Source organism: Numida meleagris, chromosome 8 (assembly GCF_002078875.1).
Source record: "Numida meleagris isolate 19003 breed g44 Domestic line chromosome 8, NumMel1.0, whole genome shotgun sequence".
Taxonomy (NCBI): Eukaryota; Metazoa; Chordata; class Aves; order Galliformes; family Numididae; genus Numida; species Numida meleagris.
The window spans coordinates 6026377-6051723 of record NC_034416.1 but is presented as its reverse complement, the minus strand read 5'-3'; the positions used below and the strand labels follow the sequence as shown (position 1 = coordinate 6051723).

The 25347-nt window shown below is 35.3% G+C and overlaps 1 long non-coding RNA gene across 12 annotated transcripts in view; it reads right to left on the bottom strand.

Annotated features, from left to right (window-relative positions):
- LOC110403001 overlaps window positions 1-25347 on the bottom strand; it is a 97254-nt gene that overhangs the window by 65009 nt on the left and 6898 nt on the right. For 3 of the 12 annotated variants that reach the window (XR_002441451.1, XR_002441449.1, XR_002441446.1), the window contains one exon: window positions 15286-15342. The exons of the other annotated variants lie outside the window; for them this stretch is intronic. This is a non-coding gene — a long non-coding RNA (uncharacterized LOC110403001). The remainder of the gene's footprint in view (window positions 1-15285; window positions 15343-25347) is intronic. 12 annotated transcript variants of the gene reach the window in all.

Genomic DNA, 25347 nt, shown 5'->3' with positions numbered 1-25347 from the left:
CTTCCATATACAAATGTATGTGTTAAAGATTTTGTTAAGTATGATCAAGGTATTAAAACGGATTTGGGTAATGTCTTATCTTTCTGTTTGCTTCACACAAAGGTAAATTAAGATATGCATATTAAAGAATTTATGATAATCATTCAAGAATTGATTTGTAAATCATATGTTTTAAATATAAACATTTCCAACACAAAGATGTCAATGCCCAGACCGTAAGCACAGGGTAAAGGTAAAAAGTAAGCAATTAGTATTTAGTGACACGATAAAGTCCCTAGTTAGAAGATCCAAATTAAGGTGTAAGCTATTTTCTTTGCCAGTACAAAAATAAACTCACAGATGCTTCACCAAAGTTATATCACTTGCATTTCATACTTTCGGAAAAAGGTACTGTTTTCTGAATAATTTAGTTCTAGGTAGATTGTGTGCCTCAGGAAATGCTTTATGATTTAAATCTCTAACTGGCTCCTCCTCCATAAAGATGAGATTCATATTTAATTCAATCTATTCTCAGTCTCTTCCTTCTCCCGCTCAGAAAGGGCTTTCTGGCTGCCGAATATCACAGTACCACAGCAGCAAGCAAGAGCTGTGATCCATTACCAAATTGTACTTGGATAAAAGAAACAAGCATATTTCAGCTGCTTACAAAATGGAGTAGTCTTCACTGAATTTTCACCATGATTTATTTTATAAAATGAAGATCAACCTAGAAATGGGGGGAAACAGAGAGCAATCATTTAAATAAAATATGACAAGTATGTACATGAATTTATGGTGTAAAAATACTTCTTGGGATTATTTCAGCCACTTTTCAATCAAGTCATTAACGTTCATTTCTTCGTAAGACTCATTTAAAAATCATCCAAATGCCAGCATTAAAATGACATAAGAATTATGTACTGTTAAATTATAAAACAATCTCCTTAATGTGTAAAAATCAATTTTGCAGGCAAGGTGAAATCTGTGCAAATGCGCGTTTGGCGAGTAAAAAAACATTATTCAGTTTTCTGAATATTTCTCATGAGACCTTAAAATTATCTATCACCTACTTACTTGAATTCATGTAATTAGCACTGCAGGCAAATGACCCATGCTCACACCCTGCAGCAGTGTCCTATACACAGGTTGATGTTACTCTCTTGTGAGAGCCTATTTACTGCCTGAGACATAGTAGTGAGGGCTCACTCTTACAAATCCCAAGATCCTGGACAAATGCTTCACCCAAGCACAACATCACACATGTAATAATGTTGTGACTCTTGCAGCAATGAAAGAGAGAAATGCTCACATCTATTGAAGCTTCACTGTCAAATCCAAGTTTTCACAAACAATTTTCCTATCTTTAACCTGCACTCTCACAGCACCAACATTAGCCTCCTTCAAGAGTATTATATCAAGTATATTATGACTACTCATAAACACTTCTAGTACCAATTTGAGTCTAAAGCTTTAATCATAGCTAAAGAAGTCACCTGTAGGTTATGTCCCCTTGATTCATTCATAGCACTAAGGAACATGTAGTTGGAAATCCTTGCCTCTTAGATGTTACACATGCCTCTTCACCAGGCATTTTTCCCTCATCTTTTAGATTTTACTTATCACTTCAAGAAGGAGGGTCACTTGCTTTGTAGAGGATCCATTTTGGCAACTTTGCTTAGACATGTCTTTTAAATCTCCCATTATCATAATTTGATACTTTAGAACTAATCTTAATGTGTGAATATTTTTATATTTCACATAGGTTCTGGTTACTCCCTAGGTTCTTCACTGGATTTCCACCTTAACTGAACAGGGAATTTCTTCCACTCAACACTGCCATTCACCCTCAGGCACAAAAAAATAGATGAAGTTCATGCTGCATTTGCTACACTGTTATAGAGTTCTGTATGCACGAGTTAAGCTACACTATAAAACACTGCAAAAACTGTCTGCTGCTATTTTAGACTTCCTGGGTTGGATAAGCTGATTCTGTATTGCATCAATATGCAGCATAAACATAATCCAATTTTTGAGTCTGTAGTAGCCTTTACCTCCTCCAAAATGCTCCATGGTTAATCAAGAATGGCAAGCTAGGTGCACACCTGCTGCCTGTTTCAATCAGGAAGAACTGATATCCCACTTTTGTTTTGAATTGAATTGCAACTTCAAATATAAAGTAGTAATGGTGCAGCATATACAGTGAGTACTAATCTAGCTGGATGTAAACACATTTACAATTTTTGCAGACACTGAAGGAAGAACAGATATGCTGAAGTGGATCAGTTATTGTCAGATTTACTTCAGTTATTACGTGCAATGCATACTGTCACTGGGAAGGTTATGTTTCCTTGGCAACTATCAAATATATTGCTAATGTCCCTGAAGTATTTCTGATCAATAATGATTTGAGTCCTTTAAAGTTTATTTTTAAACTATCTTTCTGGTTAGTTTAATTCTTCCTCCAGATTGTATTTTTAATTGATTATTGTCAGTTAGCTGAACATATTTATGAAGGAAAGGTTTTTAATCTATATCTTTGTTCTCCTTAGAGATGTCAGTGAGAAATAAGAACCTACAAGAAACCTACCCAATCTCTTATGACAGAAATCTAGAATCAAACTGAATTAAGGTGAGCACTTAAATTAAATGAAAAACACTAATTCCCATTTATGTGTTTCTCTGTCAGATAACTGCTACATTGAGAACATGAAGTGCATGTGCAGTTTTATTACAGAAATAAGGACAATGATTGCAGAGACTGAAGTAGAATATAAAGAGAACTGCTTTAAATTCAACTGCCCCCCAAGCAACCAAAGAATATTAGCTAGAAGTTCTGAACACCTCTAAGGTTAATAGGGACTACAGTCTACTGAAAATTAACACTTCATTTTAACTAAACATTTCAAATTCTGTGTTTGACTTAGCACAATAAAAATATGTACATAAACTATGATGTGGTTAGAGACTCTCAAGCATGAAAACCTCAATTGCATGTTGGGAAAAAAAATTATTCTTGAGAAGAGAGAAAGGCGAGAAACACTTGAAGGACAAATAAAATATGATTTTACAATATTGTTTTGGGGTTCAAACTTAAGAACTATTTAGCTCTGTTAGTCGCCAATGGTGACTAAAAAAAGACAGGAAATCAGATTGACACTAATATCTGTGAGCCTAAGAGCATGAATAAATTCAAAGGAATTGTGTTTTTATCAACAATTGGAAAAAAACAACAGAAGTAGCACAAGACACTTCAGACACCAAGGGGAGGGAATGTTTTTTTCTTCTCTAGTTCTAAACGTTATTATTATTGTGTTAGTAAATAGCTGGACCATTTTTAATAAATCTCATAACTTTTGCCTCTACATGTTACTTACCTTGATCAACATAAATTACAACTGCCTTGTTTCATTTTAATGTCAGAAACTAAAGAGCCTGCAAACACTAGTACTCCACACTGAATGCTATAAATCTCAGTGGTCAGCCTCTTCAGAAATTTGATCATAATTTGCTGATTCAAGACTCTCCTGTCACCCTCTATATTATAGTGTCCTTGAACACTGCTGCCATCCCTGTATATGCTTATCCCTTCAGTTATGACAAATATACCTCAATTTGTGTCACAATTCATCAGTTATCAGTTTCCTTTCTTCAGCATCTTTGCACAGCTGTTATCCAGGTAAAACCAAGATCTCATTACCTAACTTTTCTGCTGACTTACTTCAAGTTTAATTTTGCCAATTGTTACCTTCTTGCAAAGTGCACCTTAACGTACGCTGATGCAAATGTGGCAATCTTCACAGCTCTTCAGTTGTACCTCCATAACTTTACCATAGAGAATTGCCTTTAACACAGCCTCCAAAGAAGCTTTCATTACGAAGTTGACACTGCCTCCAGTAATATCTCTTCTTATATCAGCACACAAGAAATAGCACTAAATATCTTTGCATCTGTAATTATGTTATTTCTTGAATTAAATCAGACTTCAGAAGTGTCATTCCTTTTCTTCGCAATAAGAGTAAGAAAGTGTCAATACTAGGGCTCGTAGTAAAGACGAGAACTTTTCTAGAATGTTCTGATTTCGGGATATAATTTATTATGTCATTTCAGTCATATCATCCTAACAAGAAAAAAAAGTTCTTCACTCTCACCACTGTAAGCTTCAGTCCCTCATGGGAAACAGAATAACCACAAAACATTACACAAAGTTGCGAATTCATAATAATGCTGACAGTGGCAATAATAATAAGCTTTCTTTCCTGTTAACATTAAGATGAACTCCAAATGAATCATCTGGAGAATACAGTGTGTGTACATTAAAGTCAGTACCCAGAAAAACATACATCTATTTACAGAGTTGTTAATATTTTCTACTGACAAGCAGTAGTGGAAGAGAAATGTACAATAATACTTGCTATGACAACAAGAAAATTTACAAGGGAGTTGCAACAATTTCTGTCCGTTTAGGTCTGTTTATTTCCTTAATAGCTAACATTCAGATCTCCTACACCTTCTCAGATGAATACCTTTACTAGTTTCATGTCACGTGCTCTTTTTCTGGTGTCTAATAACAAATCAAATTTAAAATAATTAACTATTCAAAGGAATTAAAAAACTTAACCTCTCCTCATCTAGCAGTAGATGCCTACACACTACTCAAAATAATGATTATTCCTTTTGCCCTTAAATGACTACTACGATCTGCCTTGTGCATCTCAAAATGTAAATATCACAAAACTACACTTTTAGTTGTTGAATATTAAGAGGTTTTTTTTTGGTTGTTTTTTTTTTTTTTTTTTGAGGGGGCATATTAAAAGTGGAATGATATGATTCACTTGAAGAGATGAGTTTTTTGTGAAGAGTAATCTATAACTAAAACCACTAGAAGGCAGTCCAGTTATTTTCTTCAGAGCTGGTACTTTTCCTCACATCTAATGCTTTGCTGTATTAGAATCTCAGCCAAAAAATACTTTATGGGAAAAAAGAAGCAATTGGTTTTGCAAGCTATAAAGGTTAAAATACTTCTCTAAAATATTCCCCTTGGAGAGCTTAGATGCAAACTTTTCCTCCAAAATTTTATGACAGCTGGTAAAGCAAGTAAACATGTGTTTTTTTTTTATATATTGCCTAAATGAAAATAGCTGATCTGACTTATTAACACTGATTCTCTAATGACAGAAACAAGAGTTCCCTGCAATTTTACCCACCTCTTACCATAGATTAGTAATATCTACTTTTGCATCTGTATGAAGGATCATTTAAAGGATTTAGAAACCATGCTTTCAAATTTATTAGCTTAGTTTGAAACTATTTTTTTCATTGGATTGAGAATGATTAACCCAAGCTTTTAAGGCTAGAGAAATAATAATAATAAAGTGTTAAGGTCTGATAAAAGTCATACTAGTGATTATCTGATTCATAAATCAGATGAGTTCAGTTATTTCTCTTTTGAACAGGATCTTAAGCATTTTGTTTTCCATAAACCTAGATTTCAAAACCAAGGAAGACTGAGGATAGAATAGTTAATCCATGAAAACTCTTACAAGACTAAATCAAGAAACACATGAGCAAAGAATATCCAAGTAAAAATACATACAATATATCCATAGAACTATTAGAACTAGCCACAAATTTAATATAAATTTAACAGGGTTAAAGAAGAATATTTATAGTTAACTGGAAATCTTTAGAAAAGGTGAGTCTATTAAGTCATTCTCATTCTCTAAAATAAAGAAATACAGCACAGTTAGATCTTTCCATTTACATAATAATCCTCCTCGCTGTAGGTAGAAATTGAAGAGCAGTGCTAGAGAAGCAGAATCCCATTGGCATGCCAAAGTCAGTTTATGGTACAAATTTTCACTTGTGGACACAAGAACAGTTCAAACTCATGAGTATGCTGGCTACATTCAGCTCTCTAGATGGAGATATGGTATGTATGGAAGGTTATTGACATAGAAAGCAGGAGAGTGTTCAGGCACTCATCTACATCACATAATTTACCTGGAGTAAGCTTAACTCACTGCTGAGTACAGGCCAGAGCCAGTACAGGTTGCAAGAACTCTGAGAATAAACAATAGGGCAGACTTGATTTACTCAGTACTTGCAAGCCATGTGCCAACATTCAGAGAGAATTTTGTATGTGTAAAGGCTGTATGGCTTAAAATATACAGTTAACATTAAATGAGGTGTGTTCTTTTCCTTTTCAGTAGTTCAAGTTATGATCTAGAGCACACACACAACACTATGTAAACTAAAAGCTTTCATCCCTGTTAAACTACGATTGCTAGGAAGATTACAGATAACCACAAGCAAGTGTAGCAGTTTTACTAATGAAGCTCCAGTATTGGTCAGCTCTTCCAACTACTTTCACAGCACAAAAACTGGTTTTCACAGGGTAAATGCTGAGCCAAAATACACATAGAAATCCTCTCAGAACAGTTCAACAGCTATGTTCCTATGTTATTTTTAGGCATCCCTTAATTCTTCCAGAAGAATTTTCTGCCCTCTAAATGCTTGCTGATATCAAGTATTAAATTAAAACCAATATTACCTTTCCCCAGTTTCTCTGCTTTCCTTAGAGAGCCAAGCATCACAGCACAAACCACAGGCAATGCTCTCATAATCTTGCACTTTGGCAGCCAGAAGAACTTTCTGTACATCTTAATGTTAAATAGGATTAATAATGTGTGAGATTGTAATTTGATGGTATAGGAGAGAGATTAAGCTATGTAAGAAGAGAGGAGAGAAACTAATTTATCACTCTCAAAATTAAGGGCATGTTTACTTGTCCAGAAGTTAAACTGGTAAATGTATTTACGACTGCAGGCTATCCCAGAACTTTCATTAGTTAGTTCTAAACTTCTATCCAGAGAGCAGTCTCATTGCTTCTTCCAAGCCATAAAAAGCCCAGAAGAGCCAGTAAGACTTAATGAAATATCTGTTTTTCACACTGCATAGGAAGACAGGAGTAACTATGTTGAGGCATGTTGCTAAAAATAGTAAAATTAAGATTTCACCTTTGATGTCTTAGGATGGGATGAAAAACAAAGCTACAGGATTACATGAAAACTGGACAGCCTGTACTAAAGATGACTGAACAGAACAATTAATTTTCAATAAAAACATCATTTATCATTAAATGATTAATTATCATTAAATCATCATTAGAACTGGAAAAAAAAAGGAGTATTAGACAACAATTCAAGCTTAAAAATGCAGCAAAGGAACTGAACATTTTAGAAGAAATTATTAATTGTCCAACAAATGATCCCTCAATTTAATAGTTCCACAGCATGAAAGATAATACTTTTTTTTTAATTTAAAGTTAACATTTATGGCCTCAAGAATAATGGAAAGGGAGTGAAGTCAAAATATCCAGTAACGCTCTTATTTTCTATGAAGATTAATCCCAGTTAACTCTGAATAAAAGAGAAGGCAACAGGAGAACAGACCTTAATAGACTTTTGTCAAGAACACCACTTAAACGAACTGAAAAACATTTGCTAAGCTCTCATCACGCAATAAATTGGGACATTGATCCAAGAAACGTTCTTACTGTAACAGGAAATAAAATGAGCCCCCTCCTTCACAATGGAATTGCTGGTTCACTGCCAGCCAGAGTACCCTTCTACTTCAGAAGAACAGAATGAATGGTTTTCCTCTTCTACTGCTGAGAAAAACATAGTTTTGTTTTTCCAGTATTACATGCTACTAGATAGAATCAAGACAGATTTATGTTTGTTTGTTTTTTGTTTTTTACTTCACATAATAAATCTAAGTAATGACCTGAATTCATCTTGCTATGCATCTCCACATGCAAAATATTATTGCTTGATATGAGATAGAGACCTCCCACTGTGTTTACTGTCTTTATCACACCAAACATTATTTCCTTCTTTGCTGAAACCTCACAAAGCTCCATGAAAATAAACGTACTGCAGATATTACACAATTAACTTAGATGTTAATGCAATCCAATGCAGTACTGTTCAGTTACTATCTAGCTCATGGACTTCAGCATCTCAGTTTCAAGTATTGCTGTTGTGAATGCCATGTGTCCAAAAGCACCCAACCAATCAATGTGCGTTTATATTTCTCAGCATATCACTCCAATAACCATATATGTGGGAACTTAAGAGCCAAGTCAACAGAAAGAAAAAGGGGTAATGACAGAAGAAAACGGTAAAGGAAAAATACTGTTGAAAATTCAGACAAAATGCAGCAACTTAACCCACATTTCAGTGTGATATCCGAAGAATGAAACTCCTAAGAAAAACTCCTTAGGATACAAAGGCAGATGAGGCTGCAGATCTTTGAATCATAATGTGCCAAGACAGCTCTTTCATCTTGCAGCCTATCTGTAGTAATGCTCTACAGTTCTACAAGGCTAAGTTATTTTTTACTCTCTTTGCAGTATTCTTCCCATTCTATTTAATGCCAGTGTGTACACTGAGTTAAAAAACTTCAAAAAAAAATCAACTTTTGCAGTTATTTATTCCATTGCCTTTCTTTTCTGATAATTTCAGTAAGGCTTGTCATCAATGGTCAAACACTATTTGTACCACCATGACTGCTGTCCTTATAGTTTACCAAAACTAAGAGGAAAGACTAAAAATTGCTTTCATTTCATCTTTACACATGCTAACTGTAGCTAATGTTTTGTCACTGAATAGATGCTTTCCTACCCTCAACAAAAATTATATTCAAAATAGTATTAGGTATTGATAGTAGGTATTGATATGGATTTCATCTGCTTTCATCTTGACCAAAGATCTATTTTCAACAGATTCCTGATCAGAGTCCCAGGAACATCCCTGTTCATTATGGAAAAGAGTGTAAAGTGGAAGCAGCAATTCAAGCTTTCTTATATATGTGTAAAAGCTATTTTAAATTCAGGTTGTCCTATGACAACTGTTTCTAAATTAAACTATTAAACTTTCGACAAGAAAAGCTATAACTACCCGTATGCCAAGTATTTTAGCAATTCTTCATCATGCCCAGCAGAAAGAACATGTAATGCAGTATTCCACCTCCAGAGACTGAGAGAAAACAGAGGGACTAAAAATATATTATGTTAAGCAACTGAATCTGATCTATAAAATCTGGCAGAAAGTCTAGAGATAACTCAAGTTGGGATGCTCTGTTCTGCATTACAAACAGAAATACACTGGTCTCTTACATTAGTTTTAACATTTATTCAAAAAATACATTATCTAGTTTTGCTATTATTTGTTTTCCTAAGCCTTCAGTTAGTTGCTTCAAGTACACAGTTTGAAGCCTAAGTTATTTGGCAGCTTTATGATCATCAGGTATTTGAATCCCACCACCACCCTACCTGCAAGACAAAGTCTGTATCCCAGAAGTTCCGGACAACTAGAAAGGATATCTGACATCAGTAACATATGCACTTACGTACATGCACAGACACATTGGTAGTATATCCTCATACAGTTCATGCTAGGTCATTATGTTTTCCTGTAAAAACATTATAGTGGTATATCCTGTACAGAAAACTACACTACAGGTACGTAAAATAACTGTGGTAATGTACCTACATAAATCAACAGACCAACATCAAATACTCAGCAAGATGTGACCACCATGGAGTATTTGACTGGTAATCAGTCTCAGTGGATGAGACTTTGCAGAAATCTCTTTCATTTAGTAGATCATCTTGCACTAGTCCTCTAGTCTTGGACAACAAAAAACCCTCAGTACAGTATCATTTTGATCCTATTTTTGTCCTAGCTCTATTACAACAATGCAAAATTTAAAAATTGCTTTAAGTAAAATTTAAGCTCGTAGCACTTTTATCATCATAACTGGCTAAAGTGGTTGAGGTGACATTTGTGGCCAAGTTGGTATTTTTTTTTCCAAATGTCATTTTTTGGAGGTCATTTCAGAATGGTTTCTAACCAACAGCTGTATCAGATACAATTCCTACCAGTTCTTGTGCTTGGCTCTTCTGCAGCATATCTGCTAGGTTGCCCCAAAGTTAAGTAACTGTCTCTGACTTCAGTGAACTGATCACCAAAGTGTTGAACAGAGACGTACTCTTCTTCAGAAACTCCTTTGAAATCCTTGTCATTTGCTCAAAATTGAAACCCAATCACCTTTTGAAGTGCTGAAATATTCCATGGAAAATCATCTACACTATCCACTTAGAGTGATTGGATTACACTGCCTTGGTGAACAGACTATACTCAAGTTTCCCGTGGTTTGTCTAATGCCATTTGTCACTTTAGACACCTGCTTTGAGCAGGTAAAATCTCACTGTTTTATGACCTATCAAGTTAGTAAAATTACATCACTATTGTTCTAGCCTCTCCCTTCTATTAAGTGGTACAGCCAGTCAATTCATTTTATTACACAATTCTGCCTGTCACCTGCGGAATAGCTACAGTTCCTGAGACACATCAGGGTATACTGCTCAGGATTTCTTTCTCCTGATGAGTTTTTTTCCTAACTTCAGTCCATTGTAACTTTATTCAAGAAGATTACTAACCCAAGTCTAGAAATTCTAAAGTATTCAAACTCTACAACAAATGTGCATTAATACTAGCTTTAGCTATTTTGAATGACTAAGTGACATTCTAGAAGACTGCAGGAACCATAGTTTTCTATTGTATATCTTACAGTGACTCAATGGAGAAGAACATTTTAAAGAAATATTAGCATTCTTCAGCCATAAAGCACCAGAACAGGGGTGATACTCCAGGGGTTTCAAATTAGGTATTACCAGTCTCCTGTTGCAAATATATTTTCATAGTTCTAATGTTACTGACCCCTTCTCATATGCAAGTTTGTTTGGGAAAGTGTCTGAATATGAATTATAACAAATAAACAAACCCCAAACATTTGGCTGTAAATGAAGCAGAAGTTGGTTTAATTACCAGTAGTCAATAAATCCTGTTTTAGCAGAAATGCTCAGTTCTCTGCAATGGCCATTTTGCCAGCTACTCAAGACAGTGACAAGAGTTTTCAGAGATAATTTCGATCTTTGACTGTCCATTTGCTCATCTACTGGTGAACTTCACAAATCCGCCATGGGATATATTAATCTCCTTGAGACTTCCTGTCAAAGTAAGCTTTTTACTGTGCACTCACAATACCAGCAATCAACCTTATACCTGTTACTACAAGATAACAGTCACATAAGGGAAGCGCAAAGGAAAAAGCTGAATCAACATGCAGTCCTGTATGAAGACTTTCAGTGGATCTCAAGGCAGTCTACCTTAGCAGCCTCCCAGAAGCTCAGATCAATTTAACTTTAGGACTTATATTTTAAAAGTGAAAAAAAGATATCTCATTGAACTACTCAGCTACAAAAGTGAAGAATCTGCAACATTACACATGACAAAGGCAAAATGGCATCATTTAAGGAAAGAAAAAATTGTGGCTTAAACATAGAAGTCTCTTAACCACTTGAAAGAACACTCTATGATATGTAAATACTTTGACAGCATGAGGCTTTCATATATAAGGCAGTCAGACTGCACCAGTGTCTTTGAATGCTCATGTTAATCAGACTTTTAACATTGTTAGTAGCTTTTTTTCATGGAGAACCTACTACAATCAAAAGCTAAGCATCTGTTTTGTTATCTTGCACAGTGTGACTGACCAGGAAATTTGTGTGTTTTTAGCACTAACTCAGAGAATGAGATTTGTGCTTTATAGTTCTTTGAAATTAAAGGAGTACTTGAATTCTCCTTTATTACAATTACATAGTTAAGCTGAAAAATAACTTTTACATATCATTCAGAGGCTATACAGTTCATGGGTTCTGCCCTGGAAAAATGTATTCATTGCAAAATTCAAATACTTTGTTGCACACTGTAACGTACTGCTAGTACTTAGCATCAGTGTTATTAGTAGACATGAAATGGCTTAAAATATTAATATTTTTAGTATCTTTTCTCTTTCCCCAAACAAACCAATGTAATTTTAGCCACTTTACAGAAGAAAGCTATTTTATGATGCAGGTAAAAGATTTAATCCTTCCTGTGTAAGAGACTGTAATGTGAATCTTCTTACTTCAGTCCTAAGCATAGGTTTGCTCTTTTTCAGAATATGTTTGTTGCATGCTTCACCAGATAATAGAATCTACTCCCTGTGAGTCAGCCATTAGAGGGCAGCATCACATCCCCAAATGTAAAATACTGTTAGCATAATTCACCTCCACAACTTAGAACGTTTTATGATTCAGTACTGTCCCAATTAAGCTTTTTAAAGCTATGACTTATTTATATAGGACAGTGTAGATGCTGAAACTACTGAAGAATGCTGCAGTTATCTCAAGTGATATTTACTGTTGGAGCATGTTGACGTACTGCTGCATGAAGAAGGAATGATGCATATAAGGCAAGATTCTGCAAGAGGGGGGTAATTTTGGCATGAATATTTTAATTCCAAATAAGAGGGGAGATAATTTATTTTTTTCAACTAAATGTATAAATCTTAATTCTTTCCTGATCACAGAAGCAATTAGAAATATTCAGTGAAGCTAATCAATAACTATTCAGTGCTTTCCTGTTTTCATCTTAAAATTGGAATTTGGAAGCATAATTAAGGAACATCTCCTTTCCAAATAAATTAAAGCAATAAATTATGCTCAGAAATCATGTTAAAGTAAGAATTAGTAGAATGTGTCTTACAATACATGTATTTTCCAAAGCAATATCAGAGATACAACACTGAACAGACTTACAGAAATGTTTTTCTCAGATTTCTGAAAATCCTTTCTGTTCTTAGCATTTTCTTACACTGCTTCTTTCATGAGGCCAAATCTTTACGTGAAGCCTCCACATATTTCCAGACTAATCTGTGAAGAGACAACTTTCTTCCATTCTCAATGGAGAAAGAAGGGGAGAATAAACTAGTAAAACAAAACAAGAAAATGATATTCATTCCACCTAACATATTGAATTTGATTGCCAATCTTTAGCCTGTCATTGACCAAGAGCATCCAACTAATGTTTGTATGAAAATGAATCTACTCACAGCTGTTCAGCAATTAATTTGCTAGTTTTAGTTTTGTGTACAAAATCAGCTTTCGATCAATTTTCATTCTTTATACTCACTACAAAGATATTAAATAAGGCAAGATTCTCATGCAAATTGCTTGTTGTTTTTTTTAACAGCAGTTTTCCCAAGAGTTTTAAGAGGCTGTTTGTTCTGTCTAGTTGCCCAAGGAAGAAAAGCTATATTCCCAACTCAAAGGGGATATACTTAGCTTAGGATGTGTTATTCCCCAGTGATCACATTTAATCTATTCATCAGTTTACTCACTAAGCTATCAACCCTACACCCAACCCCCACCCCAGACCTTGAAGCATTGTGAGCTGAAGAGTCTGCAGTTTCTTCCCATGCACTGCTAGGACTAACATCTTTGAACTACTACTTTAAAGATTGTGCTCAGCTCCTATGCCATTAGGAATAATGTGAAGAAGAGTTGTAAGAATTTGGACAAGAAGAATCGGATATTTTTGTTCGTAGTTACAGTAAGAATAAATCCACATGGATTTATCTCATCACATTCCATACAAACCAGTATTTGCCAAGGAACCTTTAAATAACTTAGCTTCAGATAATTTGCTGTTTTATTTATCCCACAGTAACTGGATGAAGAAAATATGCAGCACAAATCCATCTTGCTCTACACCCAATCAGCTTATATGTTACAATGTGAAGGTCACAGGAAGTCATGGGAAAAAGCTTTTGTATATTAACCTTAAGGAGTATATTTAAGTACAGCAAAATTAAAACATTTAACTCAGCAGTATCTCTGCATATGATTTTCTTTTTACATGGAAATATTGTTGTCTAATGATAACCGAGTTACACCTTAGAAGAGGAATGAATTCTAGATGCTCAAGTTCAATAACTGAAATAAAAAGCCTCCAGTGTGCCACCCTCTTCTGAAAGAGAAACTGAAACATTATTTCCATTTGTATGGGGAAATATATATATATTTAGCCATCATTAGCTAATAACAAGCTAGCAAAGGCTTAAATGGGAAAATTTCAGAATCATTTTTTCCTACTGTGTGCCAAACTCAACAAGTTGAATTCATCATACTATTCATTCAAGCTAATTAATAAAACTTGTATTGAGCTAAAGAACTCTTTCATTAACAGATGTGGATATTTCTGTGTATTTACATGGTTCTTGGTATTGTCTTAAACAAAAGATCAAGCAGAATAGCTGTAGTCAACATCTAGTCATTGACTGTAGCTCAGCAGGGCCATGTACCTGACACTGAATTTTGTTGAAGCATTACAACTGCAGTTTGAGTTATCACATACATTGAAGTGAGACAGAGTGAATAAAAATCAGAAATCTGATTTTACGGAGTAGCACAGATGCACATTTTCCTAAATTCAGTGAAGCTACTCTGAAAAGCTTGAAAAATTCAGCAAAAACGCACCACAAGGAACTGCAAATGCAGTCGAGATCTGGTAATGACAGATAGATGTTTTCAATATTTGAATTCCTTCACTAGCAAGATGAATGCTATGACCTTGTAATGACAAGAGTTAAACAGGTCGAGGTAGTTGCTTTCCCTGACCTACTAATCTCAGCTGCTGATTTTACCCCAACTTCCACATAACAGTACTGTTAACACTTGATTTAAAAGTGGCTTGTGATTGCCACCCAAGGAGTTAAATTATGATTATTATGATAAATTATATACATTATGAAGTGTTTTCTACTGTTGAGATAAATATATATATTCACATATGTTCTTCAGTAACCATTAAAAGAAAGGGGGAGGGGAGTCACAAAACAATGACACACATACAAACTTCACCTTTTCATTTTGATTGGATCAACTTATGATAGTTCTTGAGAAAATACAGCTATACAACTGCTTACGCACATTTTCTTGTAATAGATGTCACCACACAGCAGAGCATCACCATGTTTGCTCTAAAATACTCATGCTAAGCAGATATGCACTTGTGAATACAACAGACAACAATACACTTAAGTAAGTTCAAACAATATTTCATTTGTTCATGCTAATTTCTTTCTTTCTTTGGCTTAAAAGTTATTTTTCAATCAAGGAAAGTTGAACAAATCCTGATCACACCAAAATTTTGCCATGTGTGTTAGTACCTGCAAGTTCATTTTCTTCCTCCCCTGCTCTCCTGAGTGCTTATGTTCAATTAAAAAGTCAGGTTTAAATCAGAATAGTCACTTGCATTATTATCAACAATTATAGCATCCAGCTGGGCACAGTAATAAATACATTTTTATCTTTCATAATTTATTTTTCACAGCTTTTTCCTCTAGTTATGTACTTACGTTTTTATACAATGTCTGGCTTCCTGTTTCAAAATCACTTCCTTTCAAACAAAGCTCCTGGGGACATAAATCACAATGCTATCCGTAAATCAGTGTTAACACTAGTATCATCTCTGCAGAGTCAGGAAATGGTGTGGAAATTTTATGCTACTGTTATCCATAATAGCAGACCGAAACTTAGACAAATATATCCTGGATTTACACATGTAGAAGTAAACAAACACACAAAAAAACCCATCCTATTTGGTATTTAATTTTATGTTCCTGAAAAGTTTGGAAATTTCCAAAGCGTGGGATTAATAAATAAAAGGAAAACTTCAGGAAGAGGCATGAAAATTACAATAAATTATTTTATGAGAATTTCCTAATCATGCTTGGCTCAGCTGTTTTGTAGGAACACTGATTTTACACTACACCAGTGAGAAAGCCTATTTTGATCCAAGTTGGTTTAATGAAGAACAGTATCTAGTGTCATGGCTATGAAGTTCACTATCTAGTATTCTCTGTCACCCTAATAACCAGCATTTGTATGATTTTACACTCTTAAGACACCTCTGCTTTCTAAGATAAACTTTCCTGCATGTATTCTGAGACCTTTTTAGAGAATATCTAAGCATGCCACAAGATCTTAATTTTGCCCCTAGCCACTGCATAACATAAAGAGTATCCATAACTGAAAAGTACCACAGAATCACGCATCTGGAATGGAATAATGATCAGTAAATCTTAAGAAATGTATTTCTATTTTCGAGTAGACATGTACAGTCCTACTTCTATTCCCTTCCTAAAAAAAAAACAGCTTAGGTAGCTTTAAGCTACATATTCAAGCACACTGATAGTGACATGTAATGACTGAGTTTGTAAGGGGCTTAAAACACAAAGAAAGGGGAATTGTATGAAAGGAGATTCAACTGATAACAATAAAAATGTCTATTCTTCTGTAGAAAAGCTGCCAGAGCATATGTAGCACTGCCTTCACACAGCTTGTATCATAACCTGATTTGAGTACTGCAGACACTGTCTTCTTACTCATGTGCCTACTTCCAAAACTTATCTCATACTGTTTAAAAATTGGACCTCCATTCCACACTGATAAAGGTCAAATTTAGAATTTCTTCAACAGAAATAAATGTATTCTCGGTAGAAGGTAAATGTATGTGAGTGAAACATGGACATACTCCTACCTCTCCAATACAGATGTTTTTGTTATCCACTATTACCACTCTTCAAAGATACATACCCTCTCCAAAATTATACATTGTGTATTTCAGCAAGTTTGTGACATATTCTGACTGCAGTCACTCAGCAGCCTCCAAATGCCAGACAGGTTTTATCATAGAATCACAGAATGGCCTGGGTTGAAAAGGACCTCAAAGATCATCGAGTTTCAACCCCCCTGATGAGTGCAGGGTCACCAATCACTAGACCAGGCTGCCCAGAGCCACATCCAGTCTGGCCTTGAATGCCTCCAGGGACAGGGCATCCACAACCTCCTTGGGCAACCTGTTCCAGTGCGTCACCACCCTGAGTGAAAAACTTCCTCCTAATATCTAACCTAAATCTCCCCTGTCTCAGTTTAAAACCACTCTCCCTTGTCCTATAGCTATCCACCCTCATGAACAATTGTACCCCTGCCTGTTTATATGCTCCCTTCAAGTACTGGAAGGCCACAGTGAGGTCTCCCCAGAGCCTTCTCTGCTCTAAGATAAACAAGCCCAGTTCCCTCAACCTTTCTTCGTAGGAGAGGTGCTCCAGCCTTCTGATCATCTTAGTGGCCCTCCTCTGGAGCTGTTCCAAGAGCTCTGTGTCTTTCTTGTACAGGGGACCCCAAGCCTGGATGCAGTACTCCGGATGGGGCCTCACAAGAGCTGAGTAGGGGGGGACAATCCCCTCCCTCTCCCTGCTGGCCGCTCCTCTTTTAATGCAGCCCAGAACATAGTTGGCCTTCTGGGCTGCCAGCGCACACTGCTGGCTCATGTCCAGCTTCTCGTCCACCAGGACCCCCAAGTCCTTCTCCGCAGGGCTGCTTTCAAGGAGTTCTTCCTCCAGTTTGTATAAATACCTGGGATTGCCCCAGCCCAAGTGCAGCACCTTGCATTTACTAGAGCCTCAGCTTAATCTTTGATTACCTCATTGACTTTCCAAATACCTAAAGAGGCACTACTGTTCCATACCATTAATTGGTTCCATATCATTAACTTGAGCCTCATAGATACTCTGGCCTTCAGGAAAATAAAGGTGTTTCTTCATTCAATTACAAGTCCCTGTTACATGCTGGAAAACAGTATTTCTTAAGCACAGCAGTTTCTAGTATCTCTTAAAAGTAAAATTACACTGCACAAAATAAGCAAAACTACAATTAGTAAAAAAGCATGGAATATAATGGTAAATTAATAAAATAGCTCTTACAGTTTATCTTTAAATCTAGAACACAGTCTTCGGAGTTCCTAGCGTAAACAACTGAAGATGACGGTGATCAATCACTAACAGGAGTTTGATGTGATAAGCAATAGAGCCATTAAACTGAAAATGAATTAATGCTTATTACATTTAATCATATTTAGGGCAATTCATTCTTTAATAGACAGCATCTCTTTCTGAAACTATTCATATCACTAAAATTTACTACAATATTATTGCCACTCTTGCTAGGGAACATTGGAATTTTTTTCTCAGAAGCAAAAAAAAATAAAGTATATTTATTTCACTCTATTTTTGCATTCCAGTGTGAAATACTGCAATAGCCTGGAAGCATTTCGTGCTTTCTAGCATGCTCATGAAGAAGAGAGTTCAATGAGAGTTGTATTTCACAGAATTACTAGAACAGCGATGATGCCCTGTTTGTATTTCAAAGTTTATGTACAGAGCAACAGCTGATAACAGTTCTCATCTGGAGAAACTGGAGGCCCTAACTCTTGAGGAACCTCCACAAATAAATTACAGCCAAGGAAATATCAGGTAACCTTTTAGACTGAAGAACAAGCTAAGGTATAAGAAAGGTTACATAGTTTTTGCTTGCTTTTCTGGAGCTACTTCAGCAGTCTATTTCAAAGTCAGACTTATTCTGTGCTAATAGCAGACTTTTGCACTCCTGGCCTCACCTGTTTCTGAGGAATTAACAGATACCCATCTGCCACAAATGTAGGACTTGCTCCAGTTGGGAGTAAATATTCCTTTCTCAGTATCAAGCAATACTTAAAGTTTAGAAGCTAAGCTGTTTCATATGTAAAATAATGATTAAGATGCCCAGCACCACTTCTGTATCCTAGTTAACTTCCATTTGAAGCCATGCCTGTTACCGAACATCATTATTGTTCAGTGTAAACTCAAGGAAATCCTGTGTATATTGAAATACCAGTAATCCATAGTTCATAACTGCAAAATTATTTCTACTTGCTACTTGAAGTTAAGTATAAAGCTGTTCTGCAGAATATTTAAGGATATTATCTGTGGTTGCTTAATGCAATTGGTTGCTCTGTACCAAGGGATTACTCTGTTGTGCACTGAATTTGCAATTTACATTTCCATATGGCTGAGAGATCTGTTTTGAAAAATTACAGCACCTGGGACTTTTTTTTTTCCAGTGCAAATTATAAATGCGTGATATGAAAGAATAAATCATCCGCTATACCTAATTCAAGTTAGTGATCCAATGAGAAGTGCAATCATAAATGTTAATTTTTTTTACTTTTAAAATTTTCAACCTTTTCCATGTTATTAAAACATTTTTACCCTAACAACACATATGCAAATACAAGGTATCATTAGAAATTATTTGATCAGCGAGAGAAGAAATTATTTCAAATCAAATGAGCTAGCTCACAAGTGAAACAATTCATTTAAGCAGATGTCATATGTTAACATGTTATCCAGTTTCTGTCAGTGGTAATGACTCACAATGGGGTAGCCACTCGCTAAAGAAATCTTATTCAATGTGACTTTAAACATCTCTGAAACTACTGCCTACAAAACAGATACTAATCAGTACTCTACAAAACACGAGGTACCTGCAACAAACTTGATCGGTTTGGTTATTTACTACCTAAAACTGTAAATGAAGTACTGATACACAGTATCTGCTACTTACAGCATATTTTTCCCACAGAAATAACTGTCAAGTTATATATTATTTTTCAATAGTGAAGTCCATCTATGTTTCTATCCGTCTTGTCCAAATAGACAATGGAAAGACAACCTTATTTTGAGGTGCAGTAGAAAAGATAAAGACATAGTTACTGTATTTGCATCTCTTTTGTTGCATTCTAAGAGCTTGATGTTCTGGCCACCGAAAGTACTAGATACACATTTCTTCATTGTTTCAAAACAACTCTGAAACTTAACGTAACATTAGAGACCTTATCTTGGAAGATGCAACTATAGAGATAATATTCTATGAACACTCAGGGAAAGCAATTCAATATGCTTGATTCTTTGCTACCTACCAAGGACGTCTCAATTTATGGATACGAACTCAAAATTGTAAATAAAGAAAAATATCAAAGATTAAAAGTTAAATCATGGAATTGTAAAGCATGCTTTCTCTCAAAAGTATTACAATGCCCTAACCGAGCTCTAACAGTTACAAAGAACTAGAAATAGTCCAGAGATCTAAAAAAATCCAGGACATATGCAGAAGTACTCTTATTAAGATCAAACAAAACACAAAAGGAGGTAGAACGAGGAAAATGGAAGGTAATTTGTATAAATGTAAATGCACACACGTGTGCTGCTTTTAGGAGAGAGAATTTGTTTGCTGGTATACAAGCCCTTCATCTGAAGGGTTCAAATTTGGCTTTTCAGGTTTAAAGTCAATCAATTTTTACCTCCCCAACAAAAAGATTCACTTTCCAATACATTCTTTGTTTTCATTGTTTCGTTGCAGAACAATTATTCCTTAGAAACAATGTGTCAAATACTCCCTGCCCCCTATCCTTCACCCCTTCGTGCAGACCCATGCAGTTGACTTACTTTATCCTTTTAAAAATCCAAGCAATGCCCTTGTGTAGGACACCATCTCAAGGCTTCATTGTTGTACTTGAGAGTAAACGCAGAGTTGACCCACTTTCTATTCATGTAATAGTGAATTCCCTTACTCTCCAATGAATAATACCACACAGACTTGATCTGTTTCTTATGTGTCATTATGGTTCTGTATTTAAAGACAATATTATAAATGTTTGACTAGCTAAAGTATTCACACAGGTCAAATGTTCCAGATTTTTGTCTCAACAATAGGATCATGCCACACAAATTCTATGAGAGGGTATCAAAATCAGATTGGGATTATACATCTAAACTCTACTTTCCAAATCTTAGCTCAAAGTGGAAAATCTGCTTCAGATAGCAGCACGAACACTGATGAAGGTCAGATCATCATCAATATTCCTTGTGATATGTATTACAGTGCTCATTAAATGATTCACAAAACATTTGTAGTCCTAAACAAATGACAAGTTATTGTTAATTACAACAATGCCATTATAAGCAGGTAGCAGAAGACAGTAGAAACCCTACCTGATTCATGTAACAAACCCTTTGCTGATTCTACCAGTTCAGAAGTCTTCAGGTTACTATCAGGAAGAACTTTCTCACAAATGTTTTTGAACTACTAGTGTTATAAAGATAAAGAAGTAGTTCTGTACTCCTTCTCTGTCTTTCTTTTTTTAAATCCCAGTTTCAAAAAAATTTCAAGAAAATCTCAGGAGGCAGCTTTTATAATATCTTTGAAGATAGTCAGTTAGACAGTGAAGAGAGCCATGGTAAATTTTAACTGAAGGGGAAAAGCTACAGCATAAATGTATTCCTTAGGTACCAGAGAACCTCCGGAGTAAAGAGGTAATTGCCTCATCTCCTAGTCAAATTTCAAAGCTGATACCTTGGATACGAGAATGTAAACAAGACAAAGTTAAGGAAGTCAGATTTTATGAACTCTGCTGTTCATAAAATTATTTCTGCTTTTACATCTTCAATTTTGTTTCAATTTTAATGACCTGTCAAAGATTTCAGAGAAAAAATTATTTGCATCTGAACTTAGCAATAACAAGACAAGTCTTGCAATACTATCTAAGCATTATAACAACAATCTAGAATGTTATAAAACAAAATAAGTATGTAGAATGTGTGTAAATTGGCTTAAAATAATGCAACTTGATTTTCAGAAACATGTTCTGTTGGAAGCTTTCTGCCTACTCATTTTCCATTCAGGTTTAAAACTTAAAAGGAGCCATTTGTTTTCTGAAAAGGCTAAGATCCCCTCAGATAGATAGAATAGAAGATACAGAGTTTGAAGTGTAAAACAAAAAACCCTCATCTAGTGACCCAGATCTACCCTATTAATAGGTAGGAGATCACGTTGCTATCATAAACACATGAATAGTTTACCCAATGTGTTTATTTGTAATATAAATGACACTGTTCCAGTTAAGTACTCAGTATTTCAGTATCTCATAATCTTGTACTTACATGGAGTAAGTATCCATTACTACTTGGAACGCTCATTTAGCCTGCTCAACTGACTGCTTAATGAGGTCTGGGAAGTGAAAGCCTTATCTGTAAAAAGCCAGTGCAAAATGAAGCATGTGTGTATGCTTGCTTTCAAAGCAGAGAAAATTATTTGTTGTCTAACCATGAAAATGAATTAGATTAAGGAGAGCACTCTGAAGAGTATAAATAAAATAATAAAATATATGGCTATATCACCTTTTTTCTAATAATAACGCTCTTTTCCATTTGCTGAAAATTTTATTCTTAGAAATTTGTTTTGTTTTTGTAAATATCATTAGGCCTTCAAAATATCTTTTGGAAGCTGTGCTCCCTCACCACCACCACGTAAGTTCTTTAGGAATTCCACACAGCGATAGATATACAGCAGCTTTTAATAGCTTTTTTGGAGTGTTTATGGTGAGTCAGACGTGTCTGTTTCAGCACCAGAAATACAAAATGGGACATTGTCAGCTGTATTCACACAAGTTGTAGTGATGACTAGTATGTTAATTAAATATTTAAAGGATACTGACAGTAAATGCTAGATACCTCCCTTTCACTCACTATTCATTTGTAGGTACCTGCAAAACTCACTAAGCAAACCTGTTATTGTTAATCACTGCTATACCACTGCTGCCAAATGCAAGTTAAAACAATATATTTTAATTCAGAGATGCACAAACTGGATCAGATAGAAATCTGAGATCTCCATTTAGATCACACACATATCTTACCACCTACCTTTAGTGAAAACAAGTCACCAAGTCAGAGGCTCTCAGCTGCTAGTATTTGGTATCTAAAACATTTCAAATCGAAACGTAGACCCTACATGGCAAGAACTATGTTGACTGACTGCAGAAACTTGTGTTTCTTTTAAAAGAAGCATTCTGTGGAAGTTATTTTTCAGATAACTGAAAGACACCTCTTTAAGCAGAATATTTTTACAAAAGAGTCATTTCAAGGCTTTAAACTCAGTTGATGCCCAGTGACGTGTTTATTTTGCTGTTTTAGATTCACTACCAAAAAAACCCACATTTTCAGTGATCCTGCGGTAAGCAGAGCACTTAACCTTTTCTCACACGGTGTTGTTACCCAAAGATCCAGTATACAGCAATTCTTATATTTGTACAAAGGTCACTAGCACTACTCAAAGTTTCCTTTTAGTTGTAGGTGCACAACAAGAAACTGAGTAATTGTCAATGATTCTGATGGGGGAATAGATCAGATTTCTATCATTCTAACAACTGAAACATTTATTTGTATCCATTTTCTTCAGTGCGCAAGACTGGGTGTTGCCCAGAACTGACAAATTAATGTTTAATTTTGTGAAGAGTCATGATGAAGCACTCCCTCAAAAAGGAAGTATGACAAAAAGCTGTTTCCTGATTTCTGCAAATTGTGTGGTCACATTATGAAAAATGTATCTAACACAAGTTTAAGTCTGCCTACTAAGAAAGCACTTGTCTTCACATACTGACAGTCATAAGTAAAACTACAAAAAAAACACACACACACAGAAACAAAACAAGAATACTTATGTAAAATTCACATGCTTTCTTTTTCTATAAATACTTGTTCTTTACCACCCATGGAGGTTCAACATGTGCTTATGATATTTTTCATGTACAGTATTTTTTTAAAGATACCACACTAGCCTTCCCTTGCAATTACATTCTTATCAGCGCGACACTAGTTGAAGGCACTTGGTGTGCCAGTTACATGAAGTCTCCATACTGCTGTTGTCATTTCACAAGAAAATTGGCTCAACTAATGGCACAAAACAGTGAACTCCTTGACTACATGTAAACAGGGAATGCCAGGAGCCGCCGAAACCAGGAGAATCTCTGAGCTAGAAAACAGAACTGCAGCCAGGTTGCCTAGAAAAATAACTTTAATAAAGCAAGGGAAGTGGGGGAAGCCCATATTCCCAAGATACTTAAACTTTCAAAATATTATGTTTCCCCATTCTCATTCTGTTCCTTCTCTGTTCTTTACCATGATTTAGAAAACTACACAGCTGCTGTGAACCAAGGATAACAAGCAGATCTAAAGGATGGAACCCCACTGATGAGTCAGCATAGGCCCGTTTTTGAAGTAAGCTGTTTCTTCACACTGGAGAAATTTAAACAACTTTTGAAAGAAATGGGTCATTACATTTGAGACAAGTATAAACTTTGAGATAAAAATCACCTCTGAGATAGCATACCAATATAATTGTAAAGTGTTTCTCATTGTATATTACTCAGACTGTTAGCTTGTTCATTGCCTATGTACTACTATGCAGGAAAAAAAAAAGTAAAAAAAAGTTCTAGAACATGCTCCAGGTAACATTGTGGTGAGAGGTTATAAACAGCACAAAATTTTCATTACAAATGTCTGCCCCAGCAAAGGACTTAAAATAGCAACATAATCTGAGGATATGGCAACATAACTCGATTTCCTAGTTAACTGAGAAAATTCTAAGTGAACTAGCCATTCATTAACACAACTAATAGCTAACTTTTTATTAGTGTTTCAGGTTGCTCTAGTATGAAAGATTTTAGTGCTAGACACTGCTGAATGAGAGGTTTAAAATAGTTTTAGAATGCAGACAAGCAGAAATAATGCCCTATACATCTGAATACTACTGTCAGTTATCAATAGAAGATGAATAAGAAAGCTAACTAAATAATAATGAAAACCATGGCATTAATTATTTAATTACCTAAACACTGACAGTATTAGGCATTTCATTTTACAGTTTAACTATAGGTATGAAACTAAATAGTAGGAAAAAAAGAGAAATAGGACTAAATCCATTCTATCTAATTGTGTTAGTGTGGGAAGAAAAGTGTAGATATACCAAATGTTCCTAAATCATAGAGGGCCAAAGTGCAGCAAGTGCTCTCCTAAGCACTAACCTTCTTTGTGCCAGTATTTAATCAGTAGTGCTGACAGACTGTCATCAGAAGTCTGAACTGGGAAGAGCAGTTGTCAAAGCACAGAAATACAAATAGTATCAGGAACAGCAGGAGATACGTGAACCAAGAATAACATGCTTTGGAGAAGATGCATCAGTTTGAACAAAAGCTTTCCCATCTTCAGAATGAAGCATCTGGTACCTGACATCCCTGCAATAAAAGCATTCATCTTGACACTTGGAGGCCAAAGTCTAGCATTTTGCTCAATTGAACTGAACTTGGTATTTTAATCTCCCAGACAATGCTCTACTCTAGAAAACATGGGGTTTCTTGTTTGTTTTTAAAAAACACCAATCACTTCCAGGTGGTTGCTTGTTAGTTCTTATCTGTTTTTTTTTGTTTGTTTGTTTTTGTTTTTTTTTTTAATGGAAAGAATATTAGTTTAACATTACCCATCTGTGAAAGCCTGAGGTTAAAGTAACTGGTCAGGAACAAGTAAAGATTATTTCCTCTATTTCAGCCAAGTGTACAGCTGCTTAGCTATTAACAATTCTTGATCCACTAATCAGACAGAATAGCAAGCTTCTTATTATGCTAGTTTATTTTAAATAGAAAAATATTTGCACAGAAGTAAGTGTGAGCACTGGACACACTTGGTTATTATTTATTTTTCAAACCT